The sequence below is a fragment of the Mustela putorius genome, unplaced genomic scaffold (assembly GCF_011764305.1).
Source record: "Mustela putorius furo isolate JIRA1106 unplaced genomic scaffold, ASM1176430v1.1 tig00003898_pilon_pilon_pilon, whole genome shotgun sequence".
In the NCBI taxonomy this organism is placed as follows: domain Eukaryota; kingdom Metazoa; phylum Chordata; class Mammalia; order Carnivora; family Mustelidae; genus Mustela; species Mustela putorius.
In genome coordinates, this window is record NW_025422047.1 from 13947480 (window position 1) to 13970733 (window position 23254).

At 43.4% G+C, this 23254-nt stretch overlaps 1 protein-coding gene across 11 annotated transcripts in view; it reads left to right on the top strand.

The window, feature by feature from the left end:
• The window catches only part of SEMA6D (semaphorin 6D), a 575274-nt gene that overhangs the window by 518485 nt on the left and 33535 nt on the right, over positions 1-23254 (top strand). For 4 of the 11 annotated variants that reach the window (XM_004751319.3, XM_004751324.3, XM_004751325.3 and 1 more), the window contains exon 1: positions 2831-3084. The exons of 1 other annotated variant lie outside the window; for it this stretch is intronic. The gene's annotated coding sequence lies outside the window, so the exon portion shown is untranslated. Of the gene's footprint in view, positions 1-2829; positions 3085-23254 lie in introns of those variants that run through there. 6 more of the 11 variants (XM_004751328.3, XM_004751330.3, XM_004751329.3 and 3 more) reach the window with 2 other exon arrangements.

Below are 23254 nucleotides of genomic sequence, written 5' to 3' on the forward strand. Positions count from 1 at the left end.
ATCTTCATTCAGTGCACAGAGCCCTCTGCCTGCAGCGGGGCCTGCTCCCTTGGTGGAGAAAATACGGGATGACTGGATGCCAGTAAAACAGGCACAGCTTTCTGGGTCAGAAGTTGGCTGGGGAAGGGCCCTGACTGCCAAGTAACTTGCAATGATGTCAGAGCCCAGCACAACCAGAAATCACCAGCCAGCCAGCCAACAAAAGCCTTAACAACAACAGAAAAATCACAGAGCAGAGTTGCCAAAGCTGTTCTTTCCGCCCCCTACCCCTTTCTTCGAATAGGAAGAGCAGCAGGAAGAGAGTTTATATTTTAAAAGACTCTCCCTCCACTCCTCCCTCCTTCTGCCTTTTGGTAACAAAGTGTTAACTGGTGAGGAAACAGTTCTCCGGATGAGTCCAGGCCGGAGTTCCGCAGTTCCATGGGGTGTCTTTTGGAGTTCCTTTTCAAAGCTGTCAGTGGAAGTTTCAGAAACAACTCAGAACAGGGTATTTTTCCTAAATGTAAACATGCAACTCTGTGCAGAGGAGAAAGCAGGAACCGTTGAGGAAAGGAAAATCCTTTCCCCGCCCCCTTCTTTTCTTTTTCGGGTAATTAACTATACTCAAATGAATATTGAAAGTTTGGTGAAAAAGCTCTGTCCTCCTCCTCCTCCTCCTCCTCCTCCTCCCCCTTCTCCTTGGCCTTCCCCTTTCCCTCTTTCTCCTTCTTCTTCTTTCTTCTTCTTCTTCTTCTTGGGATATCATGGTTCATTCCAGCCATTCAGAGCCCTCAGTGATTCATAATTCAACTGGAAATTAATAAAACACAGCCCCCATTCTTGGAAATGAAGTTTGGATTGAAATCCTCTTGTTTTGGAATATATGGCCTTTTTTCCCCCTTTCATTTGTGACAGTCAATTTTAAATGATGTCACTTCAAGGACATTTTCATTTCTCCCACAACATATTACACGAAACACTTGCCTGTAAAACCGGCTCATTAGCCTGCAAAATTATACTGTACTGAATGGCTTTCATTCAAAGTAGAAATGGGATTTTTAGTAGGCAATTTCTGTATTTTATAAAGATAAAGCAGTGTTTGATTGCTTCTTCCCAGCTGTTTTGCTTAGTGGTTATAAAGAGAAATTGGAGGGGGTTGGGGGACGAGAAAGGTAATATGGGGGCGGTTTTGTAAGGATGTGCTTAAAAAATAAATCTTAGATTAAGAAACCAAGGCCGAACTTTACAGAGCAACTGCGCCTGCAGCTCCTCTGGGCTGCAATGATTTGTCCTCTGGATGTCTGGAGGAAAGCTCTGAAAAAAGTGAGGGAAGGAAAAAAAGAGGGAAAGAGGGAGGAAAGCGAAAAGGCTGCTTTGCAGGCTGCAGCAGCCACCGCGAGCTGGATGACTGAGGCTCTGGGAGTTGCTGGAAGGAGCAGCCCTTCAGAGGTGCGGAGAGGGAGGGTGCGCAGCAGAGCGCCAAGGAGGAGGGACGCGGGGGCCACCGAAGGGTCAGCGGGGCCGCGGCGCCGGGCTGGGGGCCTCCAGGCGGCGCTGGCCACGGCGCTCGGCGGAGGGTGAGCGCTCCGGGCCGCCCGCGCCTCCTGCTGTCCGTGCCCGGGGGTGGGCCCCGCGTCGCGAGCTGCCTGGTGCGGGGAGGGAACCAGCTCCGGCTCGCCTGATGGATTGACTTGGAGATGGATCGAATTACACCATTTGCCTTGCCTCGATTTGTTTTGCTCCCGCTCCGTCCCGCTGCTGCTGCTGCTGTCGCTGCTGCAAGGACTGGTGGTGGCGAGTTTCAGGATTATACCGAGGAAGCCAACACCTAAAGAGAAAGACGGATTTTTTTCTTTATTTTCTTTTTTCCCTGCGCGTATTGAGCATTTTCTTTTTCTTTCTTTCTTTTCTTTTTTTTTTTTTTTTTTTAACCAGCCGACCCCTACTCCCCACCCCCAATGAGGTAAGACCGTCTTATAATCTGCTAATGCTCTGGACGCCTGGTGGGGGTCGGACGCAGATCCTCAGAGCCGGAGTCGCAGCCCGTGTTATGTGCGTGTGCCTGTGCGCGCGCGCGCGTGTGTGTATGTGCGTGCATGTGTGTTGTCACTGGAGAGTTGATTTCTCTTCCAAGCAGCCCTGTCCGCCTGCCGTGCGAGGGACGCGCAGCGGGCCGGAGAGGTTTGGCGGACCCGTCAAAACTGACACTGCTGGAGGTTTAGGGGGAGGGGCACGTGGAGTTGGAGGCCCCCTCCACTGTGCACGCCCCCCCCCCGAAAAAAAAGCGGAAGGAGGGGGCAAATAAAAGTTTCTTGCCAGGCAGAGCCGGCTCCGCGCTCTCCCCGCGCATTATCAGTGGGAACCCGGGCTGCTTGGCTGCTCGGTCACGGCGTCTCCAGCCAGCGCAAGAAGCTGAGCCAAAGCCGACAGAGCCGGCCGCGGGCTCGGCCGCCCCCTTCCGCCCGCCCGCCCCGGAGCCGACGCTGGGACCGTCGGGGTCGCGCAGCGCCCGCAAGGCTAGGAGTGGACCCGCAGGCGTTCGCCCGCGCTGGGAGAAGGGGCGCAGAGCCGCCGCCGAGACCTAGCAGCTCACCGCCGACGCCCGCTACCTGTCAGTGCGCCCCCGGACCGGACAGCCTCCGGCAGCGCCTGGGGGCGGGGGCTCGGGGTACCCGGCCACCTCCACCCCCCCAACCCAGGCTCCAGCCGGGAGGGCAGCCACTTCCCACCCTCCTTCTCCCCCTGCTGGCCGAGCGCTCCGCGGGCGGGCTCTGGAGCCTGGAGCTGCCCACCGCCCACCCCCACCGCCCACCGGGCGCCCGGGTTTCTCCTGTTGGCCACTCTCTCCCCCGCAACTTTCCGTGCTTTGTTCTACGGCTGGAAATGATTTACGGAAGCGTTTTGGAGAGGGTCTCCGCCAGGCGGCAAGAGCCCAGCGCGGAGATGTGTTACGTTCTCATCTACCCATCAATTATGGATGGAAACAAATAAGGAAGAGTCAGTTTTGCACTGAACCCCTTCTCCGGCGGCGAGAGGCGTCCTGCAGCCGGGAGGGAGCCGCCGCTCGTATCGGCCGCCGCTGGCAGGGGGATGGTGAGGAGGAAGGTAGGGAAACTTTTATTTCCCGTCTTGACAGCGATGATGTCTGTTCCTGGTCTGCAGAAACTGATAGAGCAGCCACCTTGGGTAATTTGGGAAGGCTTAAAGCTTCCTCCGTCGTGTTTAAGTCTTGGATTGAAATAAAAGGTCATAAAAGACTTGGTATGGATAAGAACTGGGTTTTAAAAATTTCTGCTAAATCGACTCTCGGGACCACCGCTGTCTAGAGATTGTTTAAATCCTGAACTTGTGAAGAGCTAAATGTCATGGAAGCTAGAGGGGAATGAAGTAGCAGTATTAATTACAGCATTAGAGGAACTCAGGATAGTACTGCCTGTTCTGAGCTGACCAGTCAGCGACCCAAGTTCCAGCAGCCCAACCCCTCGCCAGTCTCAGCTGGGCGGCTGTCACACAGGAGGGACAGTAGATCGTTATTACAGATATATGGACTTTGTAAATAGTAATTGGATCTTATGTCCCCAACGATGGGCGGCTGCTTTCTCTCAAAAATAACGGTAGTGTTTCCAGTGACTTGGGAAAAGAAATGTCTAGGGTAATTTTCCCAAGAACTTCTGGCTACTGAGAATTTTAAGTCTGCAGTAAAAAGTCTAGTTGCTTTTGCAGGATTGTTCTCCCCTCTGCTTGATGTTTGGAGCAATAAAGTGGATTCTTTTGTTTATTTCAAGGCTAAAGTCCTAGGGAAGGGTTTAACATTTATCCAATCTCGTTTTGGTCTCTGTCCCTCAGCAGAGGAAAAATTCTTGTTTGAAGAAATTCTTCCAGGTTTCATCCCTGTAGAATTGAGAAAAATCTCAGACAGCTCAAGATGAGCATTTTACTATCCTTTGGTTCAATAAACAGTAGGTTTTGATGCTGGTTTATTCAAGTTGTTAAAAAAAATCCTATTGCTCTGTTAGCTATCTAACTCAGGAAATCAAGTTGTGTGTAGTCCTGTTTAATGTAGTGAGTGACAGGCATATTCTGTCAGGCTGGCAAATACTACACAAACATTTACCCAGCTTAGGTAAATAGAAATTGTCAAGTAAGCCCTGAAATTTAGGCCTATATGATCATGAACTTAAAACAGCTTAAGGTAAATAAACTAAAGCCCAGCCATAGCTGAGTTTTGTTTTTTGTCGTTACTGTCTGTGCTCTTTTTAGGTCCCTAGAATGTGCTCTCAGAAAGACAGTTAAGTAAATAACCCTAAGATTTCCAAAATGTCTTGTTTAGCAAACCATTTTCTTCCCCTGGGTCATTTAGTTAGTTACTATGTCTTATTGGATCCTACAAAATATTAGTACCTCTCTTCACTTATACTAGAGATACTACATGGATGACCTTTTTGGAGGAACATTTCTGTGATGTAGGACAGTATGCCAGGAATATTATGACTTTTCCATCACAAAACAGCTGGTTAACTCAAGTTTTATTAGATTTGTGGTCATTCTGCCCTTTTCTTCCTTCCTTCCTTCCTTCCTTCTACTCTCTCCCTCTTTCTGTCTCTCTCTTTCATTTTTTGGGTGCCCACTAATAGCACCATCTGGTCATGTCTCCCCTGGTCTGATGGATCTGAAAGATGGCTCTGATGTAAACCTATTAGTCCTTAGAGTGAGGGCAACTTAGAAATATCCAGTGGACTTCAGTTCACTGGCTGCTTGCTGCACAGGAAGGATCTGTCCAGTAACAGTGCTCTGGGTAAGTGGGCCCCTGCATCCTTGTGTGGTGGTTTCTCTTGCTGGAAAGGCACACAGGCAAGTAAGCAGGAATCAAAGCTTTGGTTCACAAAGATGCCCATAATTGTTAAGGACTTATTGAAGCTGGAGAAGTTCTTCACTTCTTGCTGCTCCATCATAATAAACGTTAGTAATTAGCTTAGTCATTGTTCTTGTATGTGAGTTTCACTAAGATACAAAGAGTGAAAAATGCATCTGAGATGGGGTCATTTTTCACCCTTCTGATGCATTTTATGCAGAGTTAAGAGCCTGGCTGAATGCCTAACCGTTATTGGTATAACTGTAAGAGGTGAACTCTTCCCTCACACATTGCAGGATAAAATATTACCTTTTATTTCAATTAATAGACTTTAAGCCTCACATTTTAGATTCATTTCTAGAGGAAACAAGAGGCACTCGGGGGTGTGCCAGTCAGTCAGTATTTATCGAAAACCTGTCGTTTGCAAGCAGCTATGCTAGCCAGTGTTCCAAAGCCAGGTGAGGCAGCCATGTTTCTGTATGTTCAACTTAAGTAAGAATGCAAATGGCATTCTTGGATCACGTGGTGAAATGGATCACTGGCAAGAAATGTAAATATGCACCTTTTTTTGAAGCATGCTGTTGAATCCTAAATTGTGAACACTCCATCATTCAGTATACCAGTAGTGTAATTCACAAACTGAAACTGTCATTAGAACAGGAGAACTCATGTGAATGGAGACTTTGCTTTAAGATCCACCAAAGCCTATGTCTTAGCTTGCTGCTTATTTCATGAACAGCTGCCAACTTCTGCTGGGGGGTGGGGGTGGGATGGACATGTTTTGATTTATTCCCAGGACACAGAGAGAGTAAAATTCATATAACTGTATTAAGCCTCTCATAACCTTCTTCAGTGGAGATGGCTATTGTTGGGCTGACTTGTCTCCTTAGACCCACAACAGTGGCAGTGCCGCTAACAATTTGGAGGTGCTTCCGTTCATTCAACAGGAAAACTAGGAAATGATTTTACTGGGAAAAGCCACCATTTATGTAACCAAGGGCGATCAAATCAGTGGTCCACATAGATACCCCGTGAGGTATACTTATTTCTCAAACTTTTCATTTCTATTAAGCTTTTGTTAACTCCCCCAGATTAGCATTTTAACAACCCTGAAGTGAACTTCTGCCATTCTCTCTACTTGGACACAGTATGTAGATCATCCATCATCCTGTCCTTGGCTACAACAGGCTGCTGGCTCCATCACCATTTGGAGCTACACAGAATCCATCCGACTGTGAACAGCACAGCTGGCTACAGCAATTTTTTCTTCCACACCACTGGCAGCATTGTCTGGCTGTGGTAACTACAGTTAACACCCAGAACGGGAACTTTCCATTGTTTGGCAACCTGGGCTGGGCCCCTCATCCAGTTCTGGGGGCACACCTGCAGACCTTTCTGCAGACCCTGCCCACTTGCAATGGTGTGCCCCACTTCAAAGAGGACTTGCCACAGCCTTAGACACCCCACGGGAAAGCCTCTGCAGGCTTGACACAGTTAAACCACCAGAATTACAGAATTAGAAGAAGCCACCCAGACACCCTACATCCTAGAGCTTCGGAAGGCAGTCTTTTTGAAAAGGGGAAGAAAAGAATGAAGTAGCCTTTAGCCTGTGATTCTGAATGACTGAAAACAGAAAAAGACCTTGTCTAAGTTCCTTGGAGAGCTGGACATATCGCTGCTTCCTCCCCTTTCACAAAGAACATGTGATGTCCTTAAATCTAGGACTCTTGTCTGATAGTACCCAGTGCCTTCTATTGCTTTTGGGGGGGGGGGAGCTTTCTTCTTTTTACTAAGAAAGTATGTCGCAGTAGTCGTAGCTTGATAAAAAAAAGGACATGAGTTAGGTGGAGGCGCTTGTTAAGTTATGTTGGGTAGCTTTAAAAAGAAAACTCTCATGATTAGAAGTACTGCTTTTGGAGTTTGATGCGGGCAAGGGAGACTGCCTTGTATTTTGGTGGGAGATGGTCTTCTTGCTTTCTTCCTCTCATATTTACTAATGAAGTTAGCCACAAACCATCTGGGATGGCAGGATGAAGATGATGATGATGGAGAAAGGGGAAGAAGGGGGAAACAGCAGCCTCCATGCAATACCTATCCCTTACTGTTAATCTTGATCATAATTCTCTCTTGTAACTTTCAGTCAAGTGCACAAGGTGGGCTCTGTGATTATCACTGCTCTATCTAAAAAGAAAACTCAGGGACCTGAGAAGTCAGGTCATTGTCCTGAGGTCATACTGCCAGGGAGGTGGTAGAGTCGGGATTTGAGCTCACATGTCAGCCCACACTCTTTCATCTCTGCACTGAATTGTTTCTGGGAGCATGAATGACCCTATAGTTTTGTGACTCCCTGATATTTCTGACATTTGTTCTTCAATAAAAGAGTCCCACTTTGAGGGAACATTTTATACCAAATGAAATGATACATACAGTGTGGGTATTCTCTTAAATTTTAACCTTTCTCTAAACTAAATCATACTGTTATACACTTCTTTCCCTTTTATTCTTGGTGGCCAAATAATTATGACACACTCTTCTTCTCAAGTGTCCTAGAACAGCTCCTTCGCCCACCATTTTTCTCGATGGTAGGCTTTCCTGTCCAAGATTACAGTGGCCCAGGACAAATGGCAGAATTCATCACTCTCCACCAAAAAGTGAGTCTGCATCGGGGTGCCATTGACATTCATTTCCCTGATCTTGGCAGGTGAAGATCCATTATGTATCCTTGTCCCATTTCCCTGGAGTATTTATGGGGCCCATCAGCAAAGACAGGGAGAACCGCAGCTGTTCAAGCATTAGTGGCACCAGGATGGAAAGTGTATTATTGAAGTTTGACTATGTATTATATTGTAATACACATTTTTCTTCCTTATGGTTGTGAGAGAATCCTTTTACCTGGAGGAGTAAGCGGACACATTGTTGAGAAATTGTCCCTCGCGCCTCAGCATTTCTTTCGTTGTCCTTTTTTATTCAGGATTCCTACGGAAGGGGGATACAAGAAAACCACAGATACACACTACCACTACATAGAATGCTAAAATTTAAGTTGTTCTGCGTATATTTATGGGAAGGAAATATGGGTTTGAAGAAGGCCAGTGTGTAGGGACATGTATAATTAGGCCTCGGGAAGATGCGCGATTCCTTAGCCTATTATTGGAGCCTGTATTTAAAAATAAAGTCAGGAGTTTCTAGTCAGACGAGGACCTGGCACATGTGAACCAGAGCAGATGAAGCTCTTTGGGAAAATAACACTTCCATTCCCAGGAGCCGGCTGTCAGCGGACCAGAGACTCAGACTCCCCCAGCGTCTGCGTTGGCCTAGGCATCGCTTGTCATTATAGGGGTCCCTGGAAACTTTTTTTGGTCTGTGGAGTTGTCTACATCTTTAGGTCCCCGAACCTCCTCCCCTGGGTAATTGGGGGATCAAGTAAATATACTTTTAAAAGCTAGAGAAGGTGGTGGAGAAGGGGAGGCAGAAGAAGGAGGAAAGAATGTTGCAGTTGTTTCTGTTTTTGTCATTGCTGGGGAAACCATTTGTTCATTCAGCCAACTTTTACCAAGTGTCTGCTCTGCACAAGGAGGTGCCAGGGTGGGGAGATGGTTCAAAGAGGAACTGACACATAGTTTCAGAGCTCAAGGGTCTTGCTGAGTGGTATAGAAAAGACAAGGTAAACACAGAGCCAAAATAAAATGGTGAGCATTTTCAGGGCCAGAACCATACACACAGACCTATGGGAGTTGAGAGGAGTGAGGAGTTATTTCTGGCTAGGGTAGTCAGGGAAGGCTTTGTGCAGCCGCTGATATTTGAGCTGGTCCTTGAACTAGGTAGGATTTGGACAGGTGGACTGTGAGGGGGCCGTGGGGGAGGTGGTGAGAGGGAGGGCATTCCAAGCATAGAGAACAGCTTAGGCAAAGGCCCTGGGGTGGGGGTGGGGGGAAGGGTCTCCATCAGTTGTCCACATTTGAGTCCTAACCTAGGACAGACTTGCATTTCAGGTGTGAAGAGGCAGTTTGCTATGCACTCCACAAATCTTTATTGAGTATCTCTGGTCTGCTCTCTCTACTTGGCCATTCAGCAGATGGCCCCATGGCTTAAGCCATCAGAATGAATGGGATCAATCTTGTGGCGATTCCGTAGATTGCTCCGTGATCAGAGCTAAAAACTCCATATCAACTGCCAACAGGTTCGGTGTTGCACAGGCACATTGCAAGGGATAACATGATTTGCCTCAAATTACCTAGCAAGACTATTCCCCTCATGGGGTTGTTTAGCAGAACCAAACTAGAAGGGTCCTGCTTCACTGGTTTCAACTTTTTTTAACTTGAAAAATACTCTGTTTTAGATGTAGACTCTATGGTAAGGACTAAATCGTGTACATATATTGGGGGTTTTGGAGAGGGGAAAAGGGGATGTGGAGAGAGGAAGCAGAAGAGAGTAGAAACTTGTTAAAACTGTGAGAATGAGGGGCGCCTGGGTGGCTCAGTGGGTTAAAGCCTCTGCCTTCGGCTCGGGTCATGATCCTGGGGTCCTGGGATCGAGCCCCACATTGGGCAGTCTGCTTGGTGGAGAGCCTGCTTCTCCTTCTCTCTCTGCCTGCTGCTCTACTTGTGATCTCTCTCTCTTTCTCTCTCTCTCTGTGTCAAATAAATAAATAAAATCTTTTAAAAAAGAAAAAAAAAAAAACAAACAACAACAACAAAAAAATCTGTGAGAATGACAGGAGCTGGACTCCAGGTGCTCAGTCCACACTGCAGGTCCCGTGAGGCTGGATTGCCTGTTCCTGTTCATCTCTGAAAGGTAGCAGAGTGAGTGACGTGCAGCAAACATCTTAGTAAACGTGTCTGTCGAGTTTAACATTTTATTACATTGCAGATAGAGCCTATCATGCCTGGTAAACTGCAAAAAATGGGGTTGGAGCTGACAGTCTTTTCCTAATCAATTGAAAAAGTAGCAGTAAACAACCTGGAAAATTACTAATGCTTCTTTTTGGAAAATGCCATCCTTGAGATTCATCCTAGGGATTCAGCTGCGCTCTCTATGCCTGAGCTTTCAGGATAAACTCACCTCCCAGCAGTGGCGCCCCATAACCCCCCTCCCCACCCCCCCCACCCCGGCCTCCAGTCCCGGGCCCAGGTTGCCAAGCTATCATTCACCCCTCGAGTTAACATAAGTTGTAATCAAACCACTTAACCAAGGTTCCATTTAATAGTGGAGGTGATAAGCTTCATGGAAGGGAAGACATTCTGTGTAGTAGAAGCATGCTTATTAGGACATGTAACAAAGGAAAAATAAAATGAAACAATCACATTAGGGGATGATTAAGCCAATTACTTTGCCAAGAGTTGCTCCAGTGGTTCAATTTTCCTTGGTATATGTAAGTCTTTCACAAGGTAATAGTTACATGACAGTCTGAGAGACAACTTAAGTCTGAAGAAATCACTGCCAATGAAGGATCAATCAGAAATTATAAAATAGGTCAGTGGGGAAGGAGGATTAAACATATACAAATCCTCTATCGGGAACTTTTCAGGAATATTCCAGTGACATAAAGCGGAGAACCTGTTCAGTCTAATAATGAGTCTGGCTCCTACCCAGTTATTTTTTTTTTTTTTTGAAGGACTGGCTGCCTCCTCCTGCGTAAAGCACAGTTGCCTTGCAGACAGGACCTAAAATAAACTGGCCTGGCTCAACTCAGCTAATAATAACAGCTAGCACTTACTGTGTGCCGTGGCACTGTGCCTAATACTTTAAATATGTTATCTCATTTAATCCTCAGGCTGCCCCGAGGGTGTAGGACCCCTCCGTAGCTAAGAAGGAGCATTTACTGAGTGCTTACTGTGTGCCTCATCTACTGAATGATTTGATTAGCATTCTTGGGGATGGGTACTATTATTCATAATGTCCTCTTTTGATACAGGGGCGCACAGAGGGATGGGAGGGATAGGAGCTGAAGCAGTTTTCCCAGGGTCCAACAGGGGAGTTGGATCCATGAGAAACAGCGCGGTAGGATCCTGACCAAGAACTCTGGAGCCGGCCTCTCGGGGTGTGAGTGCAGGCCGTGTGGCTGACAGCTGTGATCTCCAGCCCATGACTTCACCTCTTTGAGGCTCGGTTTCACCACAGAAAAGGTGGACCACGGTGGTAGTACCCACCTAGAAGGGTTGTAGTGAGACAGAAGCGAATTAATATTTGAAAAGCACTTAGAATAGTGCTTGGCAGGTGGTGAGTGCTGTCTGTGCCTCGGTGTCTATTAAACAGAAGTAAATGCAGTCTGGCTCCGGAGCTCAGGCTTTTAGCCCTCATGCTGTGCTGTCTCTCCCCATGGAGAGACATGCAGCTCTTGAAGCCAGCTTCGCCCTCAGCTACCCTCTACCCCCATGCACCACGTTTGCTGCACAGTCAACCAGACTGGAAAGTTTGGCAGGAGAGGTCGAGTGGCCTGGAGACTTAGCCCAGCCCTTGATGTCCAGTTGCATAACCCTGACCTCGAAGTCAGCCATTTGGGATTCATGGCCTCAGAAATCTGGCTCCTACTGTTGGTTGTACTGAAGGCTGATAGATGTGATTGGCGTATATGTTCTGTGCTGGTTGCCCCCGGGCTGATGAGAAACTGAAGAGCACTGGGGAAATCCAGGCACATTCCCAGACCATTCCTGTCATTACCCACAGCATTGATCTCTACCAGTAGTCCTCCAACGATCAAACTCATCAGCGCGCACAGGGTTAAAATACAGATTCCCAGGGCCCCAGCACTAATAGCTCTATTCTGTGGGGTCCAGAGTCTGCATTTGCATCAAAAAGTTCAGGTAACCCACACCCTGCAGTCCCTTGACCCCGCTTTGGTAAATGGTGTTCTGGTATGGCCAGAGTGCAGTTCCCCGCCCAGACAAGGTACAGACTTCAAGGCTAGCATTGGTAGGTCACTAGGTATCAGATCTGAAACCTCTTACCTACAGCACGGGGAGAGTGGCGATGAGCCTGAGGCATCCCAGCTAGCTCATGAAAGAGTGGAGAAAGTAATAAAATCTGTTCAAAGCTAAAGAGGCTTTTTTTACCCCCTTGTTCACCAAAAAAAAAAAAAAAAAAAAAAAAAAATCTTCACAGTGAGCAGAAATTAAGAAAGAAAAAGGGCACTCACTTATTTCTGCTGACTGGCCTATATCATTTCATAAATGGAGTCCTAGGCCAGTATTCATAGCAACAGTTTTTGATTTAATGATAAACTGAGATAAGGGTAATCAAACTTCATGCTTCAGGGCATAAGGTGATTGCCTGCTGCGGTCAGGATGGAATTTTTTCCCTTGTGCTTTGCACAATTGACTAGATGCATTAGAGAGAGTACTCAGGCAGTGCTAGGAGGAGCGGGGGGCTGGAGGCCCCGGCAGAAGACGTCGCTGGGTGAGATCATATGGGAAATGGTCTGGTGTGCGATGAATAACCCCATCATCATTTGGCTTTATCATTTTTGTTTTATATTAAGATTCCGCATAGCATACCGTATGTTTCTGTAAGCCACACAATGAGATTGGGAGTGTACTGTAATCTGGAACCCTGGACTCCAACTCTGGCCAACAGAGTGCTCTCTGAGTGACTGAGGAAAGCACTGTCCCCTCGGACCCTCAGTCTCTTCTTCATCTGTGGAGTCACAATTCTAATAAGCATCGCATGAGACAGTGGAGGTTAATAGGCTCCATAAAAGCCAGATGAGTGTCGCCCAGATGTAAGGTATTATTATGATAGAATGAATTACATTTTATGGAATCACCATTTATTCTAATCAGCACTATATAAATCCCTAGTCTATGTGATGATATCACATGTATAATGGTAGTTAGCATTCATTGAGTTTTTAATCTCTGCCGAGCACGAATGTGCTTTCTTTATATTCCCTTAATAAAATCCTTGCATCAGCCTTTCAGGGCATATACTTTTTTATTCCCATTTTATAGATGAGACACACACTGGGGAGCATCACTTAGTTTCCCATTGCTGTGGCAACAAATCCTCACAGTTCCAGAGGCCTAAAACAACGCGACTACATTACCTCACAGTTCTGGATGTAAGAAAACCCAAATGGGTGTCACTGAGCTAAAGGCAAGGTGTCCGTAGGGCCCTAGGGGTGACGCCATTTCCCTGTCTTTCCCGGCTTCTGGAGGCTGCCTTCCTTCCTTCACTTGTGGTCTCTTCTCCAAGGCCAAGCCAGCCATCCCTGATGCCAGCTTCTACTTCTAGAAGTAGTAGCCAGCTCCTTCCTGGCTGTGTGCCTCTGCCTTCCGTCTCTTCAGGACCCTGATGATTATATTGCAGCCCACCTAGGTAATCCGGGAAAATCTCCCTATTTTCAGATCCTTTACTTAATCCCATATACAGAGTCTCTCTTGCCAGGTAAAGGAGCCTCTTCACAGGTTCAGGGATTAGGGTGTGGACATCTTTGGGGAGGGCTGGGGACATGATTCTGTCTGAGGCAGTTCAGTACCTCACCACAGGCGGGCCACGGCAGAGTCAGGATTCATGCCCTCGCCTGTCTGACTTCAAAGCCCACAACTGAACCACTCACTTGAAAATCTCTTTGGTTCCATCAGTGGAAGAACCAATAAAGTTATAGAACATAAGTGCTCAGGAGGGCCCTGCTACTTTGAGAATAATCAATTGGGGGCTTTTAAAAATAATCGTTATAGTAGTAACGAAACACACTCCCCATGCTGATCTTCATGTCCTGCTTTGGACTCTACAAACTGTACATGGTCTTTCATTTATGTCTTGTGAGGATGAATATCATTTACCTGATCAACTGCATTTACAGAATCTCTGAATCCAATTGTCTTTCATGGGGTGATTAAATAAAGGAGAACTGGGCAGACCAGAGGGTCATCTGAGGGGGAGGAATATGAGGAACATGTTTTAATGGAGTTAGCAGATTTCTGTGGACAAGGCGTTGGCCTTGCTGCCCTTAGTTTTTTCATTAGAACAAAGTGAGGTGGGGATGGGCAGCGGAGAGAGTCCAAAGAATCTTCAAGATTCTTTCTAGTAGGAGGATTCCTTAATGCTATATTTATTTCCATATTTTAATTAGCTAGGTGATAGGATCAAACCCAATGGTGATTTTTTCCACATATGAATTCACTTCGTGAATGTGCGTATAGCTAATCTGTAGAAAAGAGACAGACACACAAATAGCCCAACTTTCACATTTATTATTGCCATTTATATTTTACAACACTTTGCCCTTTTCTTTCGGGATCACTTAAACTTCATTGCTGCTAATATAGTTTTTAGACTCAATTTTCAGAAATACATAGATAATATTTTCGGTTAGCGGTAATTTTCCCTCATTCAACTCTCAGGGGTTGATAAGCTAGCATGGCACAATTTCCCTGTAATTTCAGTTATGTCCCTGAAGAGCCATCCCCTGCGGAACATGTAGGACACACAGGGCAAATGAGTTTCCAAGGAGAGAGCCACACCTGACTGATTGGCAGCGGCTGCTGCAGCTAGTGATGGAAAAGTCTGTGGGTCTACATCCAAGGTCAAGGAAAAAAAGAAATGCCTTGATTGATTAGGAAGATCTTCTGTGAAAACGGAAGGTGCGTGGTAGCCTCCATCCAGCACATTTGCCATCTTTGAGTGGTTATTTTCTGTAGAGACACGTATCTCCCTTACAACATTCCTACTCATTAATGTTATCTGTACAGGTTGATAAGTCTTTAATACAGATGTCATCCAGTGTGATGTTGATGTCTCAGCTAGCCTCAAGGACGGGGCTGGAATTCCATGAGGAGGTAAATAAGTAACCCCCATGGAAAAGGAAACCTGGCAATGATTCCTTTTCCCAGTTCTTGCCATTTGCTTTATTTTATTGAATATTCCTTCAATTCTGCCTCAGTCTGTTTAACATTTTTGTGTTAAACATACTTATGTTTATAACATCTTAACATTTCAAAGACTGAAAAAATGTGATAAATGATGGGCTCGCACAGATAACACCTTCACCGTAGGTATATAAGTGTGGACATACTTAAAAATATATAAAAATGCAGTACCACCACACAAGTACACAAAGGCATACAGAGATTTTAGAAGATTTTTTTTTTTTTTTTTTTTTTTTTTAAAGATTGAGAGGAGGGAGGGGCAGAGAGAAAGGGAGAGAGAGACGCTTATGCAAACTCAGTTTCACAACCCTGGGATCATGACCTGAGCTGAAATCAGGAGTCAGACCCTTAACTGACTGAGCCACCCAGGTGGCCCACATACAGAGATTTTAAATGATAACTTTCAAAGTCAGGCAGACTAAGGTTGGAATCCTGTCCTATCCAATAACTGGATGTGAGTATATGATTAGTTTCTCCAAGTCTTAGTTTCATTTTCTGTTAAATGGAGAAAATATACTCTGCTTAGAAATGTTAAATCAATTAGAGATAACGTACGGAAACTGGCCGGAATAGTTCTTCGGACATAATAGCTGTCAGTCACGTTGCGTTTGGCTATAAGTAGCAGAAAACCAATCTCAAAGTTGCTTCAACAATGAGGACATGTGTATTAAGTCACATAAAAAGAAGTCCTGACATGGGCTGGCTCCAGGGTTGGTAAATTCTTTCATTCACCGATGCCATCAAAGACTTAGGTGCCATCTGTATTCTCTGCCATTCCCAGGCTGTTGCCCTGTCTTTGACTAGCTCTTTTCATATTTCCAGCAAAACTGGTGCGTTCCAATTGAGTATCCAGCGAATCAAGAGACCAAGGCTAACTAAGAAACCTCTCCTAGTAACACATTTCTCCTTGGTGTCTGTGTATAGAGTCATGACACCTGCTCATAGCTGAAGCCTAAAGCAGTCTCGCACAGGGGAATGGGACCACCCCAGTGGACTTAGACAGGAGAGACTCTCTTACTATTGAATGGCTACATGAACAAAACAAGCATTTTGTTACAAATTATTTGTGTATATCACATTGTTGTATATGCATACTATGCAGACACAGTGTATAATACATTGACGTATTCATGAGTGCGCTCAAGCTATAAAACTTTGGTGTTTGGCCAGAAATATTTTTCTGCCCTTATTCGAAAATTTTGCATACCTAAAACAGACTTTTTATTTAATCAGACAATTAAAAAATACAAAAGGTATGACCTTGGAGGACAATGCTACAAAATACGGACAGAATATATATAAAATGAATTTGCTTTTGCTACACTTCCAGGCGTTTTCCTATTTTTTTTCCATAGCTTGTTTTAAATAAGAAATGAGATACTCCTGCTAAATTAACACTTTGAAACGTCATAATAAATGGAAGCCATAATTATGAAGGCACTCTTATCTCTTGAGGGGTAGAGACAGAAACACTAACTATATTTTCTTCAATTCGAGACATTTCATGATTAAAAATTCATATTTTCTTATGATCCCCACTTCAAAAAACCATTGACCCCTGAATCTCTAAAGTTAACCATTCCCGTGTTTCTGTTACACATTGTAAATCTGTATCTACCGAGGGAAGTTATGCACATTTTTTAAAAATCTTTTTCTTGTCTCTTAATGAAACATACTACAGACTACCTGCGAGGAAATCTTAGCTTGGCTCTGAGCCTTCTCTCACTCTGTACTGTTATGCTGTTAACTTCTTTTCCTGGTATCGTAATGTAATAAATCAGGACAAAGTCCCCATAAAATGTGGGCAAGGGGACTCCTCCTCCATCTATCTTTGTGCAACTGATCTGCCTTTGTAGTAAGCTGAAAATTAACCACCTAGATTTTCATTTCGACTCACCAAAGTGAAACTTCACTCAGGCCTTATCAAATAAAAGTCTCATTCTTTCAAGTCAGGTAATAGCTCCTGCTCTGCTATTCTCAGTATGTCCAACTTTGCACTGTTTTTCCTTTCAAAGAACAGTGAGTCTCCAGGAATCCAAATAGTCCTAAGGTCAAATTCTGATTCTGTCATTCAATCTCTCAAAGCCTGGTTTTCCTCTCTGGAAAAATCAGGATAATATATCTACCTCATAGATATGTTATGAGATCCTCTTTGGGAGGAAATACATTCAAAGCACTTGGCATGCTACCTGACATAATAAAAACTCAATAAATTGTAGTAGTTTTATTATTATTACTATTGTTTTTAAATCAAGGATGCCTGGCATTGTAGGAAATATTCATATCTGAAGGGCTTACAGATTTTGCACACGGATGGGTTCCATAAAATATATCTGGATGGATACTTCTAAATGCAAAAGAGAGAAAAAAATACAAAACAGTTCTGGGAAGCAGTTGGCATTTCTTGAGGACATAATAGTACGGTAATGCCTACCGCATACTTACATGGCCACTCACAGGTTGGACGTAGTTCTGGCAACTTATCTGTGTCAGGACTGTGAAGGTTGATTATGTTATGCAGTATTTTCAGATTATGATTTGCGACACTTAAAGAATGGACCATGTTCTCACGTTGACTTACTGCATTAGCACAGCCTGCCCCTGAGTCTTAGTAGGAATTTCCTAGGTTTATTCTCCCACTCATAGGCATCATCATTCATTCACTTATCCATGTGACAGATAATTTTTGAGCACTTTCAGTGTTCACAGAGCCTTTCTTCCCCTTTGCCTTCCAAGAGTCAGTGTCCATAAGCAATGAAATCAGAGCACCCAGGGTCAGTTTCCTGAGTATGCTACCTGTGCAGCCAAGCTTGGCCCCATGCCTAGAATGCTCTTCTGTTGCTATCTTAAAATTCTTAATAATTTTTTGATTAGGACCTCCACATTTTCATTTTGCACTGGCCCCTGAAAATCACATGGCCCATCCCAATGGCTCCTTTTCATTTGTTTTGTTTTTGACATTTGTTTTGTATCGATATAAGTAGACAGTCATGAGTTGTAAAGAATCCAGACTCTGGGTCTGAGTTCCCACTGCATTATATACTCAGACAAGCCACCTAATTTCCCTGGGCACTGGTTCTTTCAGTCGTAAACTACGGCAAAATAGACATAGACGTGGTCTCTAGGGTCACTGCCGGCAATCCTCACACTTCAGTAGACCAAGATACTAGTATAAAATTATGTCAGGTCTGCATTTGGATTATACCTGTGATGATCACTCTTTCAAAACTTGGTATTAAGACATAGGCATTATGGGGTTAAAAGGGAAAAAAAAAAGAAGAAGGAAATTGAAATCAGGGCTCTTGTTAAAACCTTTGACCTCTAGACTAGGCCTACATGCTGTTTGATAGTTTTACAACAAAAAATCAAATTCATTGAGCATTGGTATTATTCTGCTCATTTCATTTGGATCTGTCCTTTCCTCTCTATCCAATTTTAGGCTAATATCCCAGAGGAGACTTAACTCACTCCAGTACTTCTATCACATTTAAAAAGAAAGCCATATCTAAGAACTTAAAATCCTGATATACAACTATTGTCATCTTTGAGAATTTTCTAATTTACAGTCCAAAAAGTTTGGCTTATTGCAAGGTGATAATCAAAATATTTAACCAGCCCTTTGGCATGGACACTGACCAATGAAAACAGACTCCACGATGGCACATCAAGTGAATGCCAGCTCAAGGTATATTCCATGTCATCTTATATTCAGTATTAGCTTTTAGAAGGGTGGCCCGGATAGCTATAGAGACCCAGTGTCTCCAAAGTATAAGAAATAAAGCACCACCCTTGAATCTGTATTTACTCAGTGTGAGAACAAAGATCTTTTCTGGTTCAGTCATTCTGACACCTCTGAGAGGTACAAATTCTGTATTAAAACGTACATCTATTTCACGGCAAGCACGGATTTCAGACACACTCATGTTTTCTTATCAAGTCGAGGTCACTGGTAAATTGCATTGAATAAAGACATTTCAAAGAAAAAAATCCTCTAAATTAACTGAGATTCAGCAGCCGTCATTTTTAGATACACCGTGAGTTCTGCCTGAAACCACCTTCTACTTCAGCAAATTTTAGATCACAAGAAAATTCAATGCTGAGGGTGTCTCTAATCACCCCCTGAACATTTGCATCATCAAGTGGGCCTCTCCTACTTCATAGGCACACTGTTGGCCTGTTAAAGCAAAGAAATGGGAAGGCTGTCTGTAGTGTTAAAAGCCCACAAACAACTTTGGTGTAAGTCACAGTAGCAGGAGCCAGTTAAGATCAAAGCCTTGATGCTTAGTGCTTTGGATTTCATCACTTAAATATTAAGCAATTTTTACTTTGACCCTGATCAAGAGGTGTTAATGTAGATTCTTCTAAACAACTCAAATAGTTTAGGATGTTTGTGTGTGTGAGAGAAAGGAAGAGTGGTAGTTTTTCGGCTTTCAAGAGCTACAAGTATCCTGTTCTTTGGGCCTCCTAAAACTTATCCAGTTTAAGGGTCTGTTTATAGTTACTTATTTTAATTTAATTTGACCTTATTTAACTTTATTTTCTGCTTATGGAGAACATCTTGACTCCTGCCTGTTTTACTGTGGCAATAGGATGCTTAGCCTAGAAGCCTTAGAACCAAATGGGAGTTCACATATTAGCTCCCAAGATATTCCTTTGGCCCCAACAGTTGGCAGAATGATGTGTTTACATTTGCATCAGTATTGAGTGGGCTGATTTGTAAAGGGCTGCAGAGAGAGCTGAAGTCTGACTTCCTGTTGCTCTAACAACCAGTGGCAGAAGTACAGAATTATCCTTATCTGCTATGGTATTTATTTTATGACTAAGAAAAATGGCTCAATGTGACCAAATTCTGAAATAGATTCAGCGTTCCAGCAGCCATTTATCTCTACGGTAAAATATGAAAAGTTCCACTTGGAAATTAGTTTCTAAAGACATGTACTAATGTTTTGCTATACATTCAAATAAAAGTTAATCTGACACTTAGATGGTCACTTATTTGGATCTTGCTAAAGGAGGGGGATGACTGTAGCGGTGAGCAAGAAAGCTGGCAGAGGAAATGTTCTTGCTTCCTGTCCCTCCACTGGCAGGGCTGTAAGTGGAAATTTGGGATCTGAAAAGGCCAAGTCTTCCTTCTCCACTTTCCTGTGCATATTTTTAGAGTCGAGAAAGGAGACCTTGACGCCAGTGTTTGAGGCATTGGGGTAAAAATGGTGTTGGCTTTAAATATCCAAGAACACAGTTACAATCAGTTTTCCATTTGTTTTTACTGGTGTACATTGGACCACTAAGAAGTCTAAGCCAAGTTTTCTTTCTCCTATGTGAATGTAATTCTTAAATTTTAATGCAAAAGACAGTCAGTGTATTACTAGCACCAAGAGAAAAGCAGTGATTTCGAATTGGCGTGGGTCTTGGTAAAAATTGGATTAAAGTTCACTCTTAAAATAGAAACTGTTGTTGCTGGTTGTATTTTAGTATAATATTATTATACTAAATACTAAACATAAATAATATTCTTCATATTCTGGAAGTCTAGGAAGGGAAAAGTAGAAGGTTGGGAGAGGTGAGGAACAAAGCCAGAGATATAATATGCTCATTTAATCGCAATTACTGAATTACCTCCATTTTCTCATACTGTACACCCAGAGGATAAGCATACAAAGTGATAGAGATACCTATTGTCTAGGAAGTTACCATCTAAAATAAGTTATTTTCCATGGGATGCAAGTATTAGTTGTTGGTTTTATTTGACAGAAAGGCAATAACAACCATCTTAACCAAGAAAATGCTCTGCTTAATTGAGTTGAAGGGTAATTTTAATTTTTTAGTGGATTTCTCTCCATCCCACCTTCTTTGAACATTAAAAAAATACAATGTTTTCTTTCAAAGGGGGAAAAAACTAATATAAACTATTATATAAAATAACTTATTTTTTATCTTTTCCATTTTAATATGCATTTATATGTACCTCTGTATTTATAAACTTGTACTCAGTATATATACAGTTTTATATTCTGATTTTTTTCATACTTAGTATTGCATCATAAGCTGGAGGATGTCTGGTCCTCCTTTTTATCATCTTAACGGTTGCATAATAGTCCACAAAGCTGATGTAATATCCTTTTTTTAATTTCTTCTCCAAGTTTAGAAATTTAGCCTGCTTCCAATTTTTTCACCATGATAAATAAGGCTACAATGGGCATCCTCCTCTAATAAGGTTCCTTTTTTCTTCTTACTTTAGATTATTTGCTTAGGATAAATCATTAGAGGTAAAATTACTGAGCCAAAGATTAGTATGACTAATGTACATGGATGGGTGTATGTGTTTAGTGCATGTTGTCAAATTGTTTTCTAAATGGTTGTCCTAAGTTACCCTGCCATGAGTAGTATATTGACCTCATCCCAAGTTCACCAGCATTAAATAGTATCCTTTAAAAAAAAAAAGCTAATTTGAGATTGTACTTCATTGATATAATTTGTTTTTCTATGATTAATAATAAGGGGCAGCTGAGTGGCTCAATTGGTAAAACCTCCCACTCTTGATTTTGGCTCAGGTCATGATCTCAGGGTCATGAGATCAAGCCCTGTGTCAGGCTCTGCACTCAGCACAGAGTCTGCTTGATTCTTTCCCTCTGCCCCTCCCACTGCTCGAGTGCTCTCTGGCTCTCTCACTCCCTCTTCAAATAAATAAATAAATAAATAAAATCCTATAAAAAATAACAAGAAGACAGTATCTTAAGAGACTGGAACAAAACATTTTAGGGACAAGTTCTGTACTCTCTGACACATAGACAAATAATCTGAAACTACTGTCTTTTGCTGGTCTAAAAGGAAAAAGCAAAGAAAGCAATATTTCAAGATAGAATACCTAGAAAAGGTCCAGAAAAGGGTTCTCCACTAAACATAGAATATATAAATCACCTAACTGCATTAGAAACCATGCCAAAACCAGATGTTTAAAACAGAAACAATCAGGGAACCAGGGTAGCAGGGTGGCTGGGTCAGTCGGTGGACCTCTTGATCTTGGGGTTATGAGTTCCAACCCCACACTAGACACAGCATTTACTAAAAAAAAAAAAAAAAAAAAAATACATATATATACATATATATATATTGATTTGACTCATGAATCTACATTTTGGCAGATACTATGTTGCTTTATGTAGTATCATCTGGGGTGGCTCAGCCTGGGGCTGTGGGATCCAATTCTGAGACAGCCCACTCTCATGGGGGTCAGGGTTGCTCCTCAGAACAGAGTTCAGCTAGGACTGGCCTGAATCCCTCTCCACAGGGGCCTCTTCACAAAGCCTTTTCCATGAGCAGCTTGAGCTTCCTCATACAATGGTGGCTGGGTCAACATCAAGTGCCTGAAGAAATAGGAAGTGGAAGTTGCCCATTTATTAAGTTCTGGGCTGGGAAACTGATATATCACTTCCACCATATCCCATTATTCAAGTAGCCACATCCTAGATTCGAGGGGAGGATCTATACATCCGCTTCTAAATGCGAGCCCTCTAAAAATATTTGGGTGCCATATTTTAAATCGCCATACAGAGTTGCTAGCCCTTTGAGAGTCTGAACATCAAGATACGTGGGACATCATGGACTGGCATGTACTGTAGCACTAACCTCCACCCCTGATTTCCAGAAGGCATCAGGACCGAGTTCTCCATTCACCCCATTTACCTTTCCCACAAAGAATTCAGTCCAGGATCTCTTGAACAGACTTTCCTGCTACTGGGAATGTAGCGGTATTCCGTCCATTACCCAACCTTCTTCAGGAAGCCAGGTCTCAGTGCTATTAATCATCTGTTGTCATGGCTCTTTTCTGTTAAGATAGATATTAAAGATGGACTTGAGTGTGTGATGAACCTCAAGAATAATGACATTAGGTATATTTGGTGCATTTATATTGGCAGAATGCTTAACTTCTAATGTGCCAACAGCGCTCGTTATGAAAATCTTGCCTGAATACTGAGTGGTTGACTTAGGGGTTTCTATTACTAGTGCCACGAAAAGGGAAATTATTTGAAGTTAGTTTCTTCGTCCAATATTCCAAAGAATATTACAAGAGAGAATGTGGAACTATAATCTCTAGAGTTTATCGTTAGAGTAGGTGAGATTATCGCAGGTCATGAGACAGAGCAGAGAGAAAGCAGAGTCATGCTAATAATAATACTAACAGCAATAACCATACCAACGGCTAACACTTACTGCTCTTATTCACCAGGCACAGTTTTAAAGGTTTACTGTATATTGAGCCTGTAAGCCTCAGAACAATCCTTTAAGACAAGTGAAATCATCTTCTGTTCTTTACAGATATGAGGTGAAGTCGTTTTTCCAAGGTCACACAGCTAGTGGCTGTTAGAGCCCGAGTATTCTGAAAGCTTGTTTTCTCACTGAATTGTGTGAGGGTGTTTAATTCCCAGGAATGGTATGAAAATGAACCATCATCCCATTATTCTTCCCTTGGGTTCCACACAATGACAGTCCTTTTCCAGTCGTTTTGTGGGGTTGAGATGAAGTGTAGGTGAGAACTTCACCTTTGCTCTTTTAAGTC